The 14,912-nt window shown below is 31.3% G+C and overlaps 1 long non-coding RNA gene across 1 annotated transcript; it reads left to right on the forward strand.

The window, feature by feature from the left end:
- Positions 1 to 4,294: 4,294 nt before the first annotated feature.
- Positions 4,295 to 13,579, forward strand: LOC127727116 (uncharacterized). Its single transcript, XR_007993781.1, has 5 exons — positions 4,295 to 9,335; positions 10,286 to 10,455; positions 10,687 to 11,294; positions 11,854 to 12,192; positions 12,821 to 13,579. It is a non-coding gene; the product is annotated as an uncharacterized LOC127727116 (long non-coding RNA).
- The last annotated feature ends 1,333 nt before the right edge of the window (positions 13,580 to 14,912 follow it).

Raw genomic sequence — 14,912 nt, forward strand, 5'->3', positions numbered from 1 at the left:
TGTATCAAGATATGAGCCGTGTCATGCTAGCCTAATGAGTTCCTAAGAGATTCTTATATTTCAAAATAAAAAGAGAGATGTCATTTATCTGCATATGGGATGCAATATATTTGACACGTTTTGAAATTTTTGTTGATCATATATTTTTGTAAATGAACTCAATCAAATAGAGAAGAATATATAATAATAAAGATTTAACAGCACACATTTTGAGACTGAATAACGTAGTTGACTAAAATATTCATCAATGTGAAAAACATCACTTAATGGATCGATAGAACTAATAGATGATAGAAGACAGTTATATGTACTACAATATCATGTTAAATTCTTACTGAAGATAAACACTGCAAAAAGCAATACAGTCATGTATATTGCATCATCTTGAGACAGCAAACGTTAACAACAATCATGTTTACTTTTTTATTTACTTACATTTCTTAAAACATCAATTAACCTTGTAAGGATACGCAGTTCTTAACTCTGGACGAGAAACCAAAACGTTGCAATTTTTCACCTTTCACAAGGTCTACAAATAAACGGAATGATAATGTTGATTCAATATCATCATTTAAGCATGGTGCATTATATCTTCAAGATGCAAATATGATATACCGATAATGCATGTCTTGAGAAAAAAACAACTAAGTGTCAACATAATGATGTCATGTCTCAAGACATACATTGTTGTACGGCTAAACATTTAGGTTTGATTTTATGTTTGTTTGAATGACATCATGCGAGTTAATGTACAAGTACAAATATGTGATTTCGGAGTGTAATAATAATAAAGATACGGTAAAAATTATCATTTTTGCACAGAGACAATCTAAAAATTAGTCATATGAGTATGTGTTGTAGTTTTAATAATATTATCATCATCGTAATTCGTAATATCTAGAAAGGTCACAAAGTAAATGTTTGAACCAGTTTAATCTATTTTTCAAAACAATATCCCCCATTAAAATGCCAATATGATACACCGAATAATATTTTTTTTAGATAATTCAACTCAATATCTAAAGTAATTAGTTGCATGTCTCACGACATAGACATATAGTCGATGATGTTACCAATTTCGCCTATACACAAACACGCATTAATGATAAACTAGAATTAAACAGTTCTTACTTGTCACAAGACATAAAAAGTATCATGCAAGTCATAGCAGTTCAAAAAGAATTCTCGTATTTCAGAATAAATAAACGATTGTAATCTGTCTGCAGATTTGACGAAATATATTTGCCACGTTTTGAAATTTGGTTGAACATTTATTTGTGTACATGAAAACCGGTTAACGAGATTAAATGAATTGTATAGTAGAATGAACAAAAATTTAGATTCAACTGCACAGATTTACAGAATGAATGAAAGAGATGACTGCAAGTATAATATGTTAATTGGATTTATGAAACAAAGCTGGACCAATTATTTCAATATGTCTCTACTCTTGGAATTTGAAATATTCGTGTATAGGGTAGAAAATTCGAATATGTCTAAACTATTGGAAGATGAAAAGCCCTTAGATTGTAATCTAACGGATCTTTGGATTGTTTTGGTATCCATAACATAACTTACTACTGTCTGGATCGCCCAAACGAATTTGAATTAACCGAAAAATATGCAAAATCCTATTAATTATTTCATACCAACGTAACTGCGAACAAAAACGACCATGTTTAGACGAATTTAACGTTTATTAAAAGTCCTTGTTCATATAAGTCCTCACGTTTTAAGGGATTTTTTTTTAATTTTATTTTAAATATTTTGGTGAGGGTTTATTGTTAATTGTGAAGGTTATTCCAGAAAATTTCTTAGATCTTTAGATACAAGGAAAATTGTCTAATCCGAACATTTACTGGTTTGATCCTATTCCTATTGTGACATGTTGACTGAGCGCTTACCATGTCGACGCAGCCGGTCGCGCTGATTTGTAGTTCATGCAAATCTCTCATTTTTGTTCTTTTTATCTTTTACCTTGATTTGTCGTTTTGTTTTATTGATTCATGACAGTTGAATGCCTATCAACTACTGATCCTCTAATTTATTTTAATTTGAATTACAAACCATTTTAAAAAGAGATATAAAAATGGGTTAACTAAGTTAAATGGGTCGAAGTTCAATTAAACAACTTGTTGACGTTGGAAATGATATCAGTGCGAAAAGAAGATTGTTAAAAAAAAATTTTATCGCACATATTGGCATTAGGGCTTCAAACGTCTTACATATAGTGCAACATAGCAAACACTGCCAAAATAGATTCATTTTGAGATATTGTCTTTAATATAAAGATATTATCAAAAGATTTTCCAAGAAAATGATATTTTGCTACAAAATGTATTATCAAAAGATTTACACTTATTCACTTATCCATCAACCAAAGTTGTGCACGGATGGTCACCTATTTTGTTGAAACTTTCTGACAACAAACATTGATATAAAATATGAAAAACAAATGTTTATGCCACACTGTATGTTGTTTGGTTACCATGGCAACAGGGATTTAATTTCAGAAAAACCATGATTTTAGGGATTCTCTGCTAACAGTCACTTATATTACATATAAAGTGTTTGATTTTTTAAAATTGACAAATACTAGTTCAATAACTTTTATAAAATGTTTTCTCATATATAACACCAATTGTATCTTTCAACTAGGTTAACAATATGAATTTGGGCATATTTTTAAGCCATTATGTACTAACTTTCTTTATCATTTATGCAAAAACGCAGCCATTCCTGTATAAAGTAAATAATAACTTTTATTTTCATTGATTTATATTTTCTCATAAATGTAAAAACATGTTTGGGGCTAATGAGATTTCTTTTAAAAATAAGTAATGAACATGCATTAAATAAGCTTGAATTTTGCAAGAGTTGCTTCCCTTTTCTTAACTCTATAGATCGAATTAAAGTAAAAGACATTTGTTTGCATACACAACAATATGGAGACAGACGTCTGCTAACTCTGTTACAACATTTTGCTACTTTTTATTAATTTTTTATACACATTTTATCCAATTTTTTTATATATTTAGACATGTTCTATGATGGTATGTCAGTTTTTTTACAAAGCTGAACATGTACAATGTTCAGATGACCTTGAAAAGTTGACTATAACTTTGAAGTAATTGTTGCCATCTGTACAGAATGTGGTATTCTCCCGTCAACATCATGTAACTTTATAATATGTTCAAACCACTTTTCGTAATTTTTGGATATGAACATTAAAAAATAAAGAAAATTTTGTGAAGTTCCTTTTTTGATAAATTCACATGAACAGTGTGCTGTGAAGATAACATCAGACAGAGGATTAAAAATATCTAATGTGGAGACAATAAATGAATATTATGGTGTTGTCCTTCCAGTTAGGACATTTAAGGATATTTCTTATTAATTATGAATTTCAGCTATTCTTTATTAGTGCAAAGAAGTATTTCCTTTCTGTATTAGGGGAGCTGTCCCACTTCTTTGCATATTCTTTCTTATCCAAACCAAACTTAAATCCTTGGTCTAGATATAGGAAAGAAAGTGGTAAAAAGCATATTCTTGGGTGACATGCTGCCCAAATTTTTCAAATGTCTGGTCTCAGTAAATTTTCAACCCTTGCAATGACCAAAGTGGGTTATTCAAAAAGTTATCAGTTTCTTGAAAGGCTTGTATATTTTTTTCGCAAATCATACACCCCTATAAAAATAATTTCATAAGTCAGAACTTTAGATACATAGCAATTTTGAATCTTAAGTAAAAGATTGATAATTTAGAAATGAAGGTTTTAAACACACATGTATTGTGCTTCATTATTTTGTACATATAAAAGAACATTTGCATGTGAAAATGTTAGTGACTCTCTCCTTGGTCCCTTACTGTTACCCGAAATAAGGTTGATTTTCATCTCGCGTAACAGTGACTAAGCCCTCAAACCCCTAGCTGAAACCCCTACTGTTTACATAATAAAAGACAATGTTTGACATGGCTAAAGTGCCCTTATCATGATTGGCTCCCTGCCGTTTTGAAATCCTAGCTGGAACACTGTCTCCTTTTAATCATTGTTATGAAATGTGAAGTGGTATCATATTTTTTTTTTTAAAGATGGAGTAGATATGCGTAACTTTATACCTGTTACATTTCATAATATTAATATATTCTTATATGATTCCTTCTACAGAAGTATAAGAAAAATCAATATGCCTATACAATTGCAGGTATCTGCCGAGACTGCAGACAAAATGTTACTAGACAGCCATAACATTATAGCGAATACACATGAACAAAACCATAACAAAGGTATGTATTTGATTACTTGTTGGCATATATTATAAATTTGCAACACTTTTAAACATTGATAATGTGCTTATATTTGTAATATAACCAACAATTATTGATAATAATGTGGATTTTAAGCAAAATAGGAACTTTTGCAAATACCAAAATGGGAAGAGTTGACATCAACCAATAGATGAATTGAAATAGACTTTCAGGTGATATACTTTAGTACATAATGCTATTGTGAAAAACTGTCTACTTTTCTTCGACAATTATTGTTAACATGTATTTACAAAACAGTAAATTTTTAAGTGTGGAATTAAAACTGCTTGCCTTGACTAATTTCAATAAAGTATCAATTTTCAAAGTACCTCCTGTTCCTAGTCAGGAGCCTGTAAGTCAGTGATTGTAGTTTGTTGCTGCATATAATATTTGTTTTTCGTTCATTATTTTGTACATAAATCAGGCCGATAGTTTTATTGTTTAAATTGTTTTACATTTGTCATTTCGGGGCCTTTAATACATGTAGCTGACTATGCAATATTGGTTTTATTCATTGTTGAAGGCTGTACGGTGACCTATAGTTGTTAAAATAGCAAACTTTTAAAACAAAAATCATATGATAAAAAAAGTCGTAATTATTGATTAGGGACGTTTTTTGTTATATCTGAATAATTTTTACATGAATAAGGAATGTATCGGAGGAAATCGTGTATTGCATATTTTATAGAAATAAGAAGGTGTGGTATGAGTGCCAATGAAACAACTCTCCATCCAAGTCACAATATGTAAAAAGTTAACACTTATAGGTCAAACCTATCGACAAGTAGTATGTATTCCTATAGGCACTAACTGTGCCCCTTTAATAGCAAATTTATTCCTGTATTGCTATGAATCTCAGTTTATGACCAAACTCAGTTAAGACACGCCATTGTTACATTTTGTTGATACATTCAACAATACCTTCCGTTATCTGGATGATATTTTTTCTTTAAATAATCCAGAGTTCTCTAAATATACTACTGAAATTTACCCAAAAGAACTTACTTTAACTAAATCTAACATAAACAGCAGTAGTTGTCCTTTTCTAGATTTAGACATTTCAATTTCTAAAGGGAAACTCTATACTAAAATTTACGACAAAAGAGACGACTTTTCATTCCCTATTGTTAATTTTCCTTTTTTAGACGGCGATGTTCCTTTGGCTCCATCATACGGTGTTTATATATCACAACTCGTTCGTTATGCCCGTGTGTGTAGTGATGTCATAGATTTTAACGAACGTAATCAATGCACCACTGGTAAATTATTAGGTCAGTGATTTCGTTACCATGAATTACGTAAAACTTTTACTAAATTCTTTCATAGATACAAAGATTTGATTAGTAAATTTGGCTGTACCTGTAGAAAACTGATTAAAACGGTATTTCACATCCTAAATTTTACGGTAATATTGTACTTAAAGCGCGGAAATCACAATGTGATCCGTGTAAACTCAATGAACCTTTATTATTAGTAAAGGTTATCTTACCAATGTTATAATTAGATCTTTGAATATAGTTTACATTGGCACTAATATCGATTTTGTCATCAGCAAATTAAAACATAACTAAATTTGTATTCTTTTCAAAAGGAACGTATGACACACCCACGTTCATTTTGATCTATAAAGAGGTTAACTCCTAACTATCCTACTGCCTGTCGATACATTTATTTTTGGCATTGCACAAGTCATGTCTTCTTTGACTGTCCATGAAGTTAAAATACTAAATCCCTGGGATGTGTTTTAAGTTGATTTAAGTCTCTGATGCATGATATTTTTATTATCAATTGTTTTTGGCTTATAACTAGCTGTCAGTAACTGCGAGTACTCTCAAATCGTACTTCCTTTTTTTTTTTACCTGTTGATACTAATTGGAATGCTTTTTTGTATTTGATATTTACTTATTCAGGGTTATATCTGGTCTATATACCAGCTTTGATAAGTGTTTGGTATTACTATAAATTTTCACTTCTTCGTATTATGAACATCAAAATTATTTATTTTGTAAAAATATTTCCTTTATCCATTTGAACTGTACACGTATACCTAACAACAAGATTATTTTCCAATACCTGTGTTTAAAGTAATTGCAAATGGCTGATATTTTTGTTCAAGCTTATTGTTTTTCTTAAATTGCTTAACATTTCACAGCGGTATAACATGTTACTTTAATTATTCTTCCCTTAATTTATTTATTTTGTATTTACATTGTATCATATAGATCAAATTTATTTGTTCAGTGTATGTTCACTGGTGATAATATGTCTTTTGATTGAGTTAAGCCATTTCAATTGATATTTTATAGTGTGTCTTTCTATGTTGTGATGTTACACTATTGTTTCAGATAAGGGTGAAGGTTTGGTACCATTAAAACGTTTAAACCCGCTGCAATTGTTTGCACCTGTCGTAAGTCAGGAATCTGATGTTCAGTAGTTGTCGTTTGTTGATGTGGTTCATAAGTGTTTCTCGTTTTTTATATAGATTAGACCGTTGGTTTTCTCGTTTGAATGATTTTACACTAGTAATTTTTGGAGCCCTCTATAGCTTGCGGTTTGGTGTGAACCAAGGCTCCGTCTTGAAGACCGTACTTTGACCTATAATGGTTTCCTTTTATAAATTTTGACTTGGATGGAGAGTTGTCTCATTGGCACTCTTACCACATCTTCTTATATCTATATACAAAGAACGGCCGTTAGTTTATATTCAATGCTGTTTTGAATTCGTCTGATCACTTTTTATTTCGTCGGATATATTGTTCGAAGAGAAAACTGAACAAACTACCTAACTGCTTATGTCATTAGCATTATGAAAAAGATTCAAATGAATATTCTACAATATACATGCATATATACCTGAAACTGATTCATTTATACATGAATATATACTTGAAACTGATTCAATTTGCATTATAACATGTACACAAATAAAAAATAACTGATGAGTTACTCATACGTCAGATAGTTCCCAACGTTTTGACAATTTATTGAAAAAAACTATGTTTCAATCTTGAAACAAAAGTTATTTCCATGTAGGTAGTTCATAAGGGACAAGAACAATTTCATTGTACAGGTAAAGTTTGATTCAGGATGTTATTTAAACACTTGATTAATCATTAGATATAATCATTGCATCACTTTAGGTAACTAATTAAAGTGGCCACCAGCCCCTGGTTTATGACCGTAATATATAGCCAACATCCCATGTTTTATGACCCACAATAAACGGTCACCATTTGATTGTAACTATACCAGATGGTTGACATTTATCAGAGTTTGTCACGGATTTTACTGTTCTACATTTAAGGTTACACGATACCGAATGACGTTACGCCACGAGTTATCGTTCCTGCTGTTGTCGACATCCATGAAATTGACGGCAAACGTAAAATCTGATATTTTATAATAACTTAGAACGAATTAAATAAACAATTTGCCTCAGTCCGGTATAAAATAGTTGAAAGATAAATGTTTCTTTATTTCAAATTTGCAGATATATATGATTATATATTAAAAATACCTTCATTTAAGCGTCGCTTTCTATACGTATCACATTCAATCACAAAACAAAAACTTTACATAGATGCGATTCAAATGAAAGAACAAAAATGAGAAAACAAAACAAATCACACTTATGTGAAATTTAAATAAAAAACAAATACTTATAAATAATCTTTGTATTACATGATCGTGCAAATAGTTCGCCATATTTTAAAACTGTCACAATTCATAATATCCTAAATACGGACATTTTATATCATTTATAACCATATCAGACTTAGGAAATAAAACTGCAAATTTTATGGGATATGTATGCTTTAAATTGTGACGTACAATGCTTATCCCGTTAGACGTTTCAGTTTTGCCTGCATTTGAACATAGCGGAGAAGCGGCGCATGCATTCTAAAAAGGGCAAGTTCACTTGGAAAAAAAGAAAAGTAGATGATGACATTTCAGTAAAAACAAGTATTTTGGAAAAGCAAACTGTTTTAGACTTTATTTTGTGGAATGAGGGCAGAAGAATTGTAGAGCTTGGGTATTTAGCGGATCAGTTTTCTTGTTGTGAAAAATGTAAAAAGTCACCACTCAGCCTGTTGGACTGTCTTGCAGAAGTTCGATACGGATTCGGTAGCGTATTGAAGATAAAATGTCAGCAGTGTAAATCCGTCAATTGTGTTTACACGAGAAAACAATACAGAGATGAAAATAAAGAAAACAAAGGGTTTGGAATATGGGATATTAATACCAAAAGTCACAGTCATGCATGTAAATACTTTTTTTCATACATATTTCCTTGATTTCGTCCGTGCATGAACTCGGTGAAGTAATAATAGATCATACCCTGTATATAGCGATTAGAAAACCGCGGAGAAACATGTATCCGCGGTGATAAATGTCTATTTTTCATCATTCACCGAAATGAAACCGCGCGGATATATTTTTTTTATCCGCAGCTTTCTTACCAATGTTATAAAAATGTTGCCGCGGTGACACGTTGTTCCATTGGTTTTCAAATCGCTATAAATGCAGGGTGTGTAAATTGATACAACTAATTAAAAAATACGCCTCATATAGAAAGCATGTACTTCAACATACCTCGATAATTGGTCCTCACGAAAATTAATTTACTTCTCCATTTTATAATGATATGAATCCATTGTAGTGTGATAAATGATGTTTTAAATCATATCAAAACTTTATTTTTTTTCAATTCAAAATTAATCTTTTTTTAAAGAAAATTATTGTTTGTTGACATTTTTTCATCCGCACTAAGCGGACCTAAAAACCGGTCTAAACCAAACGACGTGAACTTAGCGTACCGGGTGGTGAATACCAATAATTGTAATTACGGGCAGTTCTATTATATTTGCAATATATTCAATAACACTTATTATTTGTTTCTTCTCAACCATGAACGTCCCTTCAATAACTGTAAAAACTCTCAAAAAACGAGAGAGAGAAATCGGATTGACCATAGAGGCTGCTGACACATGTAAACAAGGAATCGATGAGAAAATACAAATAACAAGGTAATCATGTATATATATATATATATTTAGACCCCTGTAACAATAAATTTGTTTTCCATGCACACGTATACAAATTGCGGTTTTTATCCAACGCAATCATAGGTTTGAACGTTGTTTTCAATTTTGACTTGTTTATATTTTTTCGTTTGGGCTTGTATTATATTTTCCTTCGGGTTTATATGATCCGTTCATCCTATTTCGACTCTTCAAAGTTCAAGAGTCTATCCTAAATTGAGGTAAATTAAATGGCCTTCCCAATACCGTTTCGATTCCTAACATCACTGAAGAGACATTAATTGTCGAAATCCGGATATGGTGTACTAATTTTTGCACCTTTTGTTTGCGGTATGCCATCTTTTCTGCAAGTTTATTGTTTTCTGTTTGGTATTAAATTAATAAATAAGATCCATTTTGTTACATCTGGTGATCCGTTTATTTGGCAATCGCCAATGGCAGTCAGCAGGGTTTAATAACATCCGTTGTTCGACCTGCTGGTCAAATGCGTTTTGTTAAAATATACTTTTTCACTTTTTTGGTGTTTTGGAAAATGTTGTATGTGCTGTATTTAGACCCCTCTAACAAGAAATTTGTTTTGCATGCACACGTATAAAAATTGCGGTTTTTATCCAACGCAATCATAGGTTTTAACGTTGTTTTCAATTTAAACTTGTTTATATGTATATATATATGTGTAAATATAATGCACGAAAAAGGAGTTTTTATAAGCACATTTAATATGTATAGAACTTTACATGTATCTACACCTCCAAATGTTAATATTCAAACTAGGACATATAAGTTTTACAAAAAGCTCCAAACATCATATGATTCATAAAAACCCGTACCCGATTGAATTACCGTTTTCTATATATCATATTATTCAAATTGAACATTTATAATCAGGTATTTTTAGTGATAAAAATCCAATAATTGCTGTATTTCAATTATAGAATGTCAACAAAAAAGATAAACCTTCCTTCAGATATAGAGCACTGTACAAGTACATGTACCATGGAAAACTCCACTGACAATGATGTGGACATTGAAAGTTTACTTTCTGTCTCGTTTGATGGCGCTTTGCAGAAAAAGGGGAGTGGAAAATGTTATAATAGTTAAACTGGTAAGATATTGAATTTTTTGTCGGAAGTCTTCTGGGCTTGTATCGGCGCAGAAATGAAATAAGATTTGTGTTGCAGCTCCATAATAATGAGTTACTGTGTAGGTGAAAACTATTTGATATTTAGTCTGTAGCTCCATAATGATAAATTGCACTATAATGTAAGTGACTTTTTGAGTCTGTTGTGCAACTTCTTCCTGTTAACTGATACTTTGATGGTCATTTACTTTTCAGGGCATGCTACGATGATTGGATAAACAACTGGTAAATGTTTAGACTTTGGGGTTTAATCAACAGATTGTAGAAAGTGCCTTTTTACAGATAAACAATCAGACCATGACTGTCGGATAAAACTATGCAGGAAGTGCACGATCTATGGAATCGGCAATAGCAGCAAATTTAGTTTCTAATTTAATGGAAATGGGTTACAGAGTGAAATCAATAACCGTGGATGAGGATTAAACTACTATATCACGACTTCATAAGTCAGTTATTCCAAATATATTCAGTCTGACAAAAATCACATCAAGAAAAACGTTTCAAACTCGCTTTATGAAATAAAAAAGGATACAAGGAGTTAAGCACGAGTGTAATCAGTTACGTTGTCAGGTTTGCATTCCAGGAGATCAGCTGCGAGATGACTTACTGAAGCTGTTCCAACGATTTGCAGATTTGTCAGATAGGCTGATACACATTGGTACATCTCAAGCAAATTAGTCGCTGAATCATATAATTGTAACAAAAGCACCTAAAGCCAAGCATTTAGGCGGATCAGAGTCCCTGAATTACAGAGAAGCTGTCGGTGTTGCACAACTGAATGGTGGATGAAATGTGTAGTTGACGTAAGTTCTCTAATTTATGTTTCATAATGTTTTGCGAGTTTTTTTATGAGACCGTTGGATGGGACGTGAAGAGGAGACTCAATATACAAACAATACCAATGTTATATCAATATTGTGAATTGGGTAATGCTGTGCACGTGTTTTAAGGAGTAACCTCTCATCAGCAATTAAAGGGAATGTCACAATCTAGGCATGTAAAAGATTCCGTTCGAGTGGTCCGTAGGTGACTAATTGAAAAGCTACTTCTTTCGAAAAACCTATGCAAAAAACTTTATTCCATGGTTTGATAAACTTGTTCTTGTCATTATTATGCATGAGACATCAGCGCCGGTACGTGAAGCAACGAACAATCAATCAATCAATCAATCTTTTTTTCTGTAAGTTAGAATAAATATATTTTTTGTAGATTTTATAGATTAAACATTGGATATTCACCGAAGTAAATACATGATATTATAGAAGTGCAAAATAGCGTTTAATTGTTATATATTATGTAATTTTATCATCATCTAATTTTTATTCAAATAAGCTTATAAATATTACTTTTTATTTTATGAAGGTAACGAAAATCATGGACTTTTACCTTGAAAAGTAACTGTTACAAAAAGCATAAAACTAGACGAGAAAGCTAAAAGAGATGGAGAAAAGAAGAAGTTACCGGCTGTTAAAAGGAAGAAAAAAAGTAAAAAGTCCGATAGTTTTCTTAATACTTTTACCAAGGAGACTAACGAAGGCACAACTTACCAATCCTAGATTACCATGGGACGAGATGGAGATCATAAAGACATCGAAACAATCCCAGATCCAAGTGATTTAGAACAATTACCAACAAGAGTAGACATTGATAGTAACGAAGAACTTTGTGTTGTCGTTTTCGACATTGAAACCACCGGATTTGGTAAGTTGAAAACATTCACACGACAAATTCTAATTATTTGAATAACTAAACTGAAAAAGGACATCGGACCTGAAAATTTGAAGTTATTGGAAACATTTAAGAATTGATTGCATTCTTTTGAAGTTTCATAAGGGTATAAAAGCCTTGGCTGAAGCACATTTTTCACTTTATTGTATTTCAACGTGTCAATAAAAAACTACTGGTTATTTAGGGCGTGGCTTGGTTAACTGTTGATGTCACGTATATTTGTTAGGCCAATATGTATGCCTGTTGGTTTGATTAAATAAAGCCTTTTTATAGATAAGATGTTATTGGAAAATCAACAGGCGACCAGTCATGCACTTATGAGCCCATATCAATTAATGTAAATAGCTGTATTCTTTTGTGATAAATTTCATTTGCAAATCACTAATTTCTGGTTCATCAAATGGTAGATTCAACTTACCATTACTATCGTTATCTTAAAAAGATTTATGAAAGAAAACAAAAAAAATCATTCGTTATAACAATCAACATAATTATGATCAATAATAATAAATGCAAAAAATGGAATTCAGTAAAGTGAGATGCACCTGTTACTTATAGAAATAAAATGTTTTATTGTTAACTTTATATGTATTCAATACAGGATATGGTTCCGAGATAGTTCAATTGTCAGCAGTTTGTAACAAAATAGAGTTTGATCAGTACATTATTCCGACAAAACTTATTCATCCAAAAGCTACCGAAGTCATCCATCTTTTTAGTACAGGGACGCGTCTTTATTATAAAGGTCATCAATTTGTAACAGAACCGAAGGAGAATGTTTAAATAGTTGTGTTGAATGGCTTCAGAAAAACTCATTACTGGTTGCACAATATTGTAAACAATTCGATGCAAAAATACTTGTTTCCCAGATGCAGCCTTTAAATTCAAGTATTTTACAAAATCTCAAAGATCATATACAGGGAGAGCTCACTTGCAAATGACATTCTAAAGACAACATATAATGCACACAATGCCCTTGATGATGTTAAACTGTTAAAGGAGATGATTGAGGTTGAAATTGAAAATGAACAACTTCTTGAGAATAGTTTCGTTTAACATGATATATAACGACAATTGAAGATGTTTCATGCAAAGAAGCATTTAATTGTCTCCTATAATGGAGTTATCAGAGAAAAGATTATGTCAAAAGCACTATGTGATAGAGCAGCCGGAAGTGGACTTAGCTTCGAATATATCAAGTCTTCTTTTAGCAGAGCTGGACAAGACGGCTTTCGGAGTATTTTGCTGAGCGGACTTCAAATAGGAAACCACGGATTAGTAATCAGAAGAAAATTATAAATTGTGTTCGCCAGTATTTATCGAATTGACCATGTCAATTAAATTTAATTTTTATACATAATTGCGTGTTATTTTCTTGATACCTTTATGTTCCTTGAATTACAAGAAATGATAGACAACTGAAATGGGTCAATGTAAAACAACGTTATATTCTGAATTTCGTAACGTAACATGTTTTTGTCAAATTCTAAGAGTATCGGTCAACTTTGAAGCGATTCATCTAAAAAAAACAAGGATAATGACATATTTTTGTTTATACATGTATGGATTTGGTATACAATCCTGGGTTTTAAATTCGTTTTTGGTGCTTCCTCGCTTATTAGTACATATCCATCCATAAAAAATAGGAAAATAAAAGTAAAAGAACTGGTATTTTCCCTATATATCTATGTAAATTTGGCGCCAAAATTGACCTTTACTAGTCAGAATTACAAAAAGACAAAAATGGTGACCCCCATTTTTTTTATTAAATATTCCGATGAATATAGACCCAAAGTACGAGTGTGCAAAATATTTTAGAAATCGCGATATATGCCATTCTGTATCATGTAACTTAAATTTCAAACACAACTACGGTAAACCAATAGTGCATGTCTTTAGACACCAACTAAGTATCATTATATTTCTTTCGTGTCTCAAGATATATTTTTGTGGGGCTGAACATTTAGGAATTATTTTCGTGTTTCAGAATAAATATGAAGAAGTAAATGATCAATAGTTTGTCAATGGTTTTGTTTAATGTAACAATATTATACGAAAATAAAAGTTCACAACCATATTTACAATAATATTAGGTTCATGTCTTCAGACATTGCAAATTATGTTCACCACGATTTGAAACATTTGGTTTAACTTTCATTTGATTGTTCTTACAAATTTATTTAACGTGCAAGAACATATATGTGGATACGCAAAATCAATAAATCGGAGTGAGATAATAATTAATATAGTGTACACTGGAGACGTCACCTTTTGTTAACGCCACATTTCAATTTAATTGTTTAAGTTCATTCGAAAAACAGTTTGATCTAGTTTGAAAAAAAATATCCATCATATATATACACGTCCAATATGATACCTGGAATACAAATATGTTTACAATTCAACTATTTATCTTTAAGTACTTATTGTATGTCTAAAACATTGTTAGACTGCAGATATATATGTAAAGTCAACGGTGTACAAAAACGAATATATGTTGAATTCCAGGTAAACGTCTTTCGACATTTTGTTCATGTTTCACGACATGAGCAGTACCACTTAAGTCTACGCAATTTAGAAGGGATTCTCGTATTTTAGAATGATAGAATCAGGTCATCTTTTTTATAGGTTACAACTTTTTACCTTGGTATGTAAATTTTGTATCATATTTTACTTATACTACATATATATTG

The sequence above is a fragment of the Mytilus californianus genome, unplaced genomic scaffold (genome assembly GCF_021869535.1).
Source record: "Mytilus californianus isolate M0D057914Y unplaced genomic scaffold, xbMytCali1.0.p SCAF_1, whole genome shotgun sequence".
Lineage (NCBI taxonomy): Eukaryota > Metazoa > Mollusca > Bivalvia > Mytilida > Mytilidae > Mytilus > Mytilus californianus.